Here is an 8,627-nt window from a genome sequence, read left to right as displayed (position 1 = left end):
GCGGGCCCCAGACGCACCGGGCGCATGTGCTGCCCACCCCAGGGCAAAAGCTGGCCCCGATGCAGAAGGGAATGGGGATAAAGAGGGCATGGGGGAGGACACCGATAAGAAGCAAAGTCTGGGGCTGGCCGCGAGGCAGCGGCAGTGCATGTGAGCTGGGGACCCTGGGGGCAGCGCGGCACGGGCGTGCAAGGGGCCAGGGCTGGCACAGCCGAGCCACAGCAGCGGCCGGTCGCCTGAGGGGCTCCCCGGGGCTCCAGGCTGGGCAACGGGCAGGAGCCAGGGCTTTTCCCAGCCCCGCAGAGCCTCCCGCCCCCCAACCCGCCGTGGGCACATGCGGCGCGTCCCGCCGCTGCCAGGGAGCCCCGCGCCTCTCTTGCTCGGCTGCGCTCCAGCGGTTCGCCCTGCCGGGAAGGAGCCGCTGGAGCGCAGCCGAGCGGGAGAGGCGCGGGGCTCCCTGTCGGCGGCGGGACGCGCCGCATGTGCCCACGGCGGGTTGGGGGGCGGGAGGCTCTGCGGGGCTGGGAAAAGCCCTGGCTCCTGCCCGTTGCCCAGCCTGGAGCCCCGGGGAGCCCCTCAGGCGACCGGCCGCTGCTGTGGCTCGGCTGTGCCAGCCCTGGCCCCTTGCACGCCCGTGCCGCGCTGCCCCCAGGGTCCCCAGCTCACATGCACTGCCGCTGCCTCGCGGCCAGCCCCAGACTTTGCTTCTTATCGGTGTCCTCCCCCATGCCCTCTTTATCCCCATTCCCTTCTGCATCGGGGCCAGCTTTTGCCCTGGGGTGGGCAGCACATGCGCCCGGTGCGTCTGGGGCCCGCTAATGCCCCCCGCCCCTGCGAAACTGCTTTTTTTTTTTTTTTTTTTGCTCCGCTGCCATTTTTTTTGCTCCGCCCCCCCTCCGCCCCTCCCCGCATCCCGATATTTCATCCCTGTGATCTGGTCACCCTACCTGTGGCTGGCCTGTGCCAGCTGATTCAGGCTTGAGGGACTCAGGCTCAGGCCTGTTTACTTGCAGTGTAAATGCTTTGAGATCTTCCCACCTTGTGGGTCCCAGAGCCTGGACTCCACTCTCAGCCTGAAATCTGTACTGCAATTAAACAGCCTCTTAGCCCAAGCCTTGTGAACTTGAGTCAACTGGCATAGGCCAGCCATTGGTTTTTATTTGCAGTGTAGACATACCCTCAGTGGAAAAAAGTTAGCGGTGCTGAGATCCCCCCTACTGGCTTAACCTAGAATTTTCCTTTCATGCGGAGGGAGTGGGCTTCAGCTAGGATTTACAGGGCCCTGCTGCCCTTGACCATGTCTTGGGAGTAAAAGCTAGAAACAGCCAATGAGAATTTGCAGTGTTCTATTGTATATAGTAGTAGCATCCCCATTAGCTACGGTTGCCTAAGCATTTCCAACCTACCATCCTATTTTAAGTTCACAAAATGTCACCACCATCTATAAAAAAAGATTCTTGGGGTGAGGGAAAGGACGGGATGATTTGATTAGAGACTGGTAGCAGGGGAGGGGGCTCTGGGTATAAAAGGAAAATACTAACTTCTACGGAAGTCAATGTAAGCTGGATCTGACCTTGGAATTCAAGTAAGAGCATATTTTTACATTACAGAAAAAGATACTTACAGAGTTGGAATCAGTTATTTTTCCCCCTTGTTCACAAGCACACTTGATAACAAATCTACCAGTTGAAATAGAAAGTTATCACAGGATCAGCAGCACCTGCTTTGAAAAGAAACATTCCCTGCATCTGTACTTCACACTCCCATGGAATTTCTCAAAGAAATAAAAAATACGTAGAAATATCTTTCTTGTAAGTCAAGACGATATCTCCCAAGATTTTTCAATGCTGGAGTCTGATCCGATGCCTGCTGAGGTCAATGGGAGTCGCCATTGACTTCTGTGAGCTTTGGATTAGTTTGAATGTGTAAGAAGGTATAAAGCAATAATACTCCATCGTGTGCTTGCAAAAAAAGAGTGATGAGCTTCAACATATGTCTAAGTCTGTGTGCAAATACGGACTTGACACACATTCAGTGTTGTTTTGAAGAACCAGAGCTTTAAGGTATTACATTGACCCAAACATATTATACCAGAAAGGTCCAGCTATTAAACTCCATCCTCCAAACCTCTGCATAATAAAATTATTTCAGTAATCATCCACCTATATAGCTACAATACTTACACAATTTACAATCAGAACAATGTAACAGTTCCCTGCACCTCCCCTCGATCAAAGGTTCTCAAACTTTTTCATAGGGTGGACTGCATCTCAGTGAAGAGAGAGGGTTTTGTGGGTGGCCTTCTCTCCAATACACAACCATACAGACTACCTCTCCTGTTCATAGCCATATAACATTCTTGACACAGTTACAGTAACTATTTACATGAAATATTAAGTATTTTAGCTGTCTTAAATAGGTGGAAACAAAGAGCAGAGTTAGCACTACAAAGAACAGAGTTTGCACTACGTGACTAGCCTGATGTCCAAGGACAATCAACATGTGATCAGAAGACAAGTGCTCTGTTGGCATAAAGTAGCTACAAAGCAACTACAGGTCCCCCATGGTGAATTTGCCCAGGCACAAGGCAAGCATAGTGCCAGGTATATGAGCTTTGCTCTTCTGCAGCAGTAGCCCTGGGTGCAATGGACATATTGGGGATGGGTCACAAGGGACATCACTATGCCCCGGTGAATCCCGGCTGCTGCAATGCCCAAATGAATTATGGCCGGAGGGGGCACAGCTCTCCAGCTTCCCCAACCTGCTCTGAGGGCTCGTGCAGCCCCAGCATTGGGTAGGTACAAAACCTCCCCTCTAGGTCCCTGTGTGAGAGCTCTGTACCAGCAGAGGGATGAATTCCCCTGTAATGATACAATTCTGCTCTTAGTTCCAAAGGTGTAATTCACATCAATATCACGACAGTTTGGGAGAAATTCAAAGTTGTTAATGTGACCAGGCTCTGCCACAAACTTCTTGTGTAGCCTTGGGCAGGTTACAATTTCTGTCTGCCTCCAACCCCTGGTCCTCACCATACACTCCTTGAGCCTTTCTTGACGCCAGGAGAAATATTACTCACCTACCCCTCAATTCAGGAAGATATTTAAACTTCCTCCTAACTTACATGGTGGGTGTTCAGAATTAGGAATTTGCTTAAGTATATTCCTGAATTGGGGCCCTAGGCCTTGTTTCTGCAGACACTCACGCATGCTTAATTTGAAGCGTGTGAATAGTCCTGTTGCCTACTTCGAGATACGTAAGCGTTTGCAGAACTGAGGTCCATGTTATCAGTGTGCTCAAGCATGAGCCACTAAAATCAGTGCAACTCATAGGTGCAGGGGTCCTTGCATGATTTGCTGCTCCTCTTCCATTGAAAGGGACTTTGAAACGTCCTGTTGAGCATTGATTACAGTTACTGTTCATGTTTTTGAAGATTGACATGTATTATAAGATTTTAGTATTTATTGATTATATTTTATATATATCTAGATCAGTGATACTCATCAGACTGAAGCTCGGGAACCGCAAGAGGCTCTTTGATGTGTCTCCTGCTGCTCTTTGCAGCACACGCTATTAAAACACTGTGGTTTAATTATTAACCAATCTAAGTTACCAAATATCAGGATCAGTTGTAGAATACTTAGGCAGTCATTGTGTTGTGAGAATAATATATCTATGTAGTAAATGAAGCCATGAATTCATACTACTTTTTCAGGTAATGTTGATCGCCAATTTGGCTCCTGAACCACTGAAGTCTGAGTATTACTCATCTAGATCTAAAGCTACACACACACACACACACACATCTATTATTTGTATTACTGTAGCACCTACAAAGCCTGGTCATGGACTAAGACAGCGGTTCTCAACCAGGGGTCTGTGGCCCCCTAGAGATCCATGAGACCTTTCAGGGGGGCCGCAGGAAACCTAATGCCCTGAACTCTGGCGCAGCCCCCCCGAAGTTGGCTGCGGCACGGCGCAGAAGCCGGGAGCCTGGGTGCCCCCCCGCCAGGTCTGAAGCAGGGAGCAGTGTGTGGCCCCTCTCCCTGGTCTGAAGCCAGCAGCGGCGTAGGGCAGAAGCCAGGATCCCCAGTGCCCCCCCACCCCAAGTATGAAGCCGGCAGTGCTGCGGGGCAGAAGCTGGGAGTCCTGGTGTCCCCCCACTCAGGCACCCCCCCTTGGCTGAAGCCCGGAGCACTGCAGGTCTGAAGCCCCAAGCCCTGGTGCTCCCCACAGGCAGAGTTAGGGGAGCACAAAGGTGTTGCCCCCACAAATGGCTGTGCCATACCTAGAATGGGGCAACCCTGGGGGCAGCTCCAGCCCCCCCTCTCCCTCCTCATCTCCACCAGTTCCCCATAGGCCCTCTGGGCAGGTTGAATCCAGAGCCAGGCAGTGCGGGACAGCTGGTCCTTTGGCTGGTGGTGCCATGGAGCAGGCAGCTGTGGCTTTCCCCCCGTCTGCTGCTGGTGCCCAGGGGTACGGCTGCTCCTCAGCTCCCAGCCCTCTTTGACTTCTCACGCAGCCGGTAAAGGCCGCCCGGGGTTGGGGGACCCGGGTCCGGGGCTGCAGAGCCCTCGGGGAGCAGCCACCACAGGGGGAGCCCTCCTAGCACACAGCCCCTAGCTACCCCCTCCCTGCATGCTGAACTCCCCTCCCATGCCCGCACACAGCCCCTAGTTACCCCCTCACTGTACCCTGAGCTGCTCCCCTGCCCACACACAGCCCCTAGCTACCCCCTGCCCACACACAGCCCCTAGCTACCCCCTGCCTCCACCCTGAGCTACCCCCTGCCCACACACAGCCCCTAGCTACCCCCTGCCCACACACAGCCCCTAACTACCCCCTGCCTCCACCCTGAGCTACTCCGCTGCCTTCACACAGCCCCTAGCTACCTCTCTCCCTGCACTGAGCAGTTTTCAAACTTTTTGAACCAAGTCCCCTCTTTGAGTTATAATTTTTGGTTGCATCCCCCCTGGGTGGCCTGCTGAGGTGAGTCAGGGGGGGTGAAGGTGGATCTCCCTCCCTGGACCCCACTGTGTGGAGCTGGCCCAAGGCCCACCGGCCCTTGCCCCCCACCCCCAAGTAAAAGTCAAACTACGCCTATGCCCCATCTTTCCGTTTTTTCCAGTGCACTGTGCAATCTTGTAACTTCCTCCTGTAGCTTTATTTTTACTTACACTTAAGCATTTATAAACACTGCTTTTCTTCTCATATCCTGCTACTGCCTTCTTGATCGATTCAGTCTTGTCTGCTTCATCAAGAAAAGTTTTCTCGTGCTTCGTTTCAAAACGTCGTCGAACACTTGATGTGCGACTAACAACACTTTCACAACAAAAAGCACAAACAGCACGGTCCTTCTTTTGAATAAATCCAAATGTGTCTGTCCAAGAAGGCTGAAATGAACTTTGCTTTCTTAGGAACTGACATTTTGTCAAATGTTCCCCTCAACACACAGTGGGGAAAAAAGTGGCGACAGAGGGCATGCACAACGTCAAATGCAGTGCGCAGTTCCACATGCCTGATATAAGCCGCAAATCAGGACTTAAAAATATCCCAGTGGTGCTGGAACGATTTTTAAGATAGGGGTGCTGAGCTGTGCCCCCACTTGCCCCTGTCTGCACCCCTCACTGCCCCAGGCTGGGGCCAGTGGGCCACAGCTGGGGGTGGCTGCAGAGCACTGGGCCGAGGCCAGGAGCAGAGCCCCGGGCCAGTAGCCAGTATCCCAGGCCAGCAGCGGGCTGAGCGGGGCCAGCGGCCGGGATCCCAGTTGGCATGGGGCTGGCAGCTGGTATCCCAGGCCAGCAGTGGGCTGAGCGGGGCTGGCGGCCAGGACCCCGTCTGGCAGGGGGCTAGTGGCTGGAACCCCAGACCAGCAGCGAGCTGAACGGGGCCAGCGGTCAGGACCCTGGCTGGCAGGGGGCTGGTGGCCAGAACCCCAGACCGGCAGTGGACTGAGCGGGGCTGGTGGCTGGTATCTGAGGCCGGCAGCAGGCTGAGTGGGGCCGGCAGCCAGGACCCTGTCTGGCAGGGGGCGGCAGCCAGAACCCCAGGTTGGCAGCAGAGTGCCACTGAAAATCAGCTCGCATGTCACCTTTGGCACACATGCCGTAGGTTGCTGACCCCTGCCATACTTCAACAAAAAAACTTCAAAAACAGACTTCAAAGAGAAACTGCAGAGCTACAATTCATTTGCAAATTTAACACCATTAATTTGGACTTTAATAGGGACTGGGAGTGGCCGGCTCACTACAAAAGCAATTTTCCCTCTCTTGGTATTGACACCTCCTCATCAATTATTGGGAGTGGACCACATCCACCCTGATTGAATTGGCCCTGTCAACACTGGTTCTCCCCTTGTAAGGTAGCTCCCTTTTCTTCATGTGTCAGTATATTTATGCCTGTATCTGTAATTTTCACTTCATGCATCTGAAAAAGAGGGATTTTTACCCACGAAAGCTTATGCCCAAATAAATCTGTTAGTCTTTAAGGTGCCACCAGACTCCTCATTGTTTTTGTGGATACAGACTAACACAGCTATCCCTTTGATACTTTTTTATTTGGCAGTTGGGGATTGCCTGCGGGGGTTGGTAGTTGGGAGACCTGTCAGGATTGGAGAGCTGTGTTGTGGGGGGAAGTTTAAGTTCTGGGAGGAGGGTTCAGAAGCACTAGTCCCCAGGGAGAGGACTGAGAGGAAGTCTTTGCTACCATACTATGTTAACCTTGCCTGGGGCAGTCTGTCATTTTTTGGAATTGCTGTTGTATTAGGATTATGTTGAGACAGTTGGAACCATAAATCAGGAAGTTGGAATGCACAGAGATATGGAGAAAATTACAAGGGCATCGTTTAGAGATAGACGCAGCCGCAATTAGATGCAAGATGCAGCAGAATTTATAAGAAAGCTGCTTATTGAAAGATGTCAGTAAGTAACATCTTACTGCCCCGCCCCCGCCTTTGAGAAATGTGATATACTGAGTGGAATAGAGGGAAGGGACATGATAACGGAAAACCAAATTGAGTTACAGCTCTTAGATGGCTGTAGAGCCTTTGCGCCCAACCTAACAGTCATGATGGGAGGGAAAGGCAGGAGTCACAACATCTTTAGTTGAAATATATTATTCAGCCACTAGATGTCTCATATGCTATATAGAGTTCCAGCCAGGGTGTGGTCCCTTGTATACAAGGGTAACAAAGCTGGTGCTCAAACTGTGTAGAAACCCATTGTTTCTTTGTAATAATAGTTGTTTTCTTTAATAAACACCTCCTGATTAAGAAGATTGTTTATTTCATTCCCCATGACCAGGGCCGGCTCCAGGCACCAGCCCACCAAACTTGTACTTGGGGCGGCACCTGGAGGGGGGCAGTGCGGTTCTCCCGCTCTGGCCGCCGGGGAGAGCAGAGCCCCGGCCGACCTTGCCGCCCTCCCCCCAGCGCTGTGTGAATATATGTGTGACTCAGTTTCCCCTCTCACCTTATATTGTTGCTACGTGCTGGGTGTAAAGAGGTTAATTTCTTTCTTGGAACAGAGCAAGCAATGAAGTGACTGGGGGGACGTCGCTAAGTGTGAATGAACAATAAAGCACTAAAATCACTGTGGGAGCGGGAGGGAATTAATGCAATTCCCTAGAAGACAGATACACATGTCTGTAGAAGTACCACTTCCTTGGGGGGAAATTGTGTGTTTTGACAGGGTTCACAAAGCCCAGCAAACAATGACCTAAGAATTGTTTAAAGATTCCAGCCTGATATAGAGAGGGTGTGAGGGCATGTCACTCTCACTAGATGCAAGAACTGAAATAGGGTGACCAGACAGCAAATGTGAAAACTTGGGACAGGGGATGGGGGGTAATAGGAGCCCATATAAGAAAAAGACCCAAAAATCAGGACTGTCCCTATAAAATCGGGACATCTGGTCACCCTAAACTGAAATGACACTGTGACCGAGAGAGCCAGACCCTGCAGAAAGGGTTTGAAGGACTTTGAAACCTACCAGGGTCTCCATGTGGAAGATGGGTGACACCTGGCAAGACAGTCATGCACATAAACTGTTTATTGTTTTCACGATATGCAATGCTTTTGTTCTAAATAAATACTTCGCTTTATGAAGGCTGGCTGGTCACTGGTAAACCCTGTCATCGCCCCTGGGAGAGAACAGTGTGGCAGGTGCTGAACTAAAAACAGACTTGCTAAGGTGATCACTATGAGTTTCAGGAAGCAATTGCAGCCTGAAATCCTTGGTGTAGAAGAAGAGGAACATAGATTACTGGCCCAAGAAAGATGATGGCTAAGAGGCCTGAGACCTGAGGGAAGGTGCCCTCGAGGAGGCCACGAAGGCCTCTGGAACAGTGACAGCTGGCTTTCCACTTTTTTTCTTAGCTGCAGTCCTTAACCTCCCCAATTCCAGCTACTTGCATATTAGACCCAGCCAACAAATGTGCTATCCTCCCCCCCGCCCCTTTTCCGTTTTTGCAACTTGGCTCCCTAGGATCTTGTCTTTTTTCTCTCCCCTGCTATTTTCTTTAGTCTCCACTAGGGGGAGAGGCACTCCCCTGCACATGCTCACCTAATTGTCCAGGCTGGAAAAAGACTGCAGCCTGAGGCCCTTAGCTTGTTTTCTTTGTGCTTTCACTAT

This window comes from Trachemys scripta, chromosome 6 (assembly GCF_013100865.1).
Source record: "Trachemys scripta elegans isolate TJP31775 chromosome 6, CAS_Tse_1.0, whole genome shotgun sequence".
NCBI classification, from domain to species: domain Eukaryota; kingdom Metazoa; phylum Chordata; order Testudines; family Emydidae; genus Trachemys; species Trachemys scripta.
Note: the sequence above shows the minus strand (reverse complement) of the source record.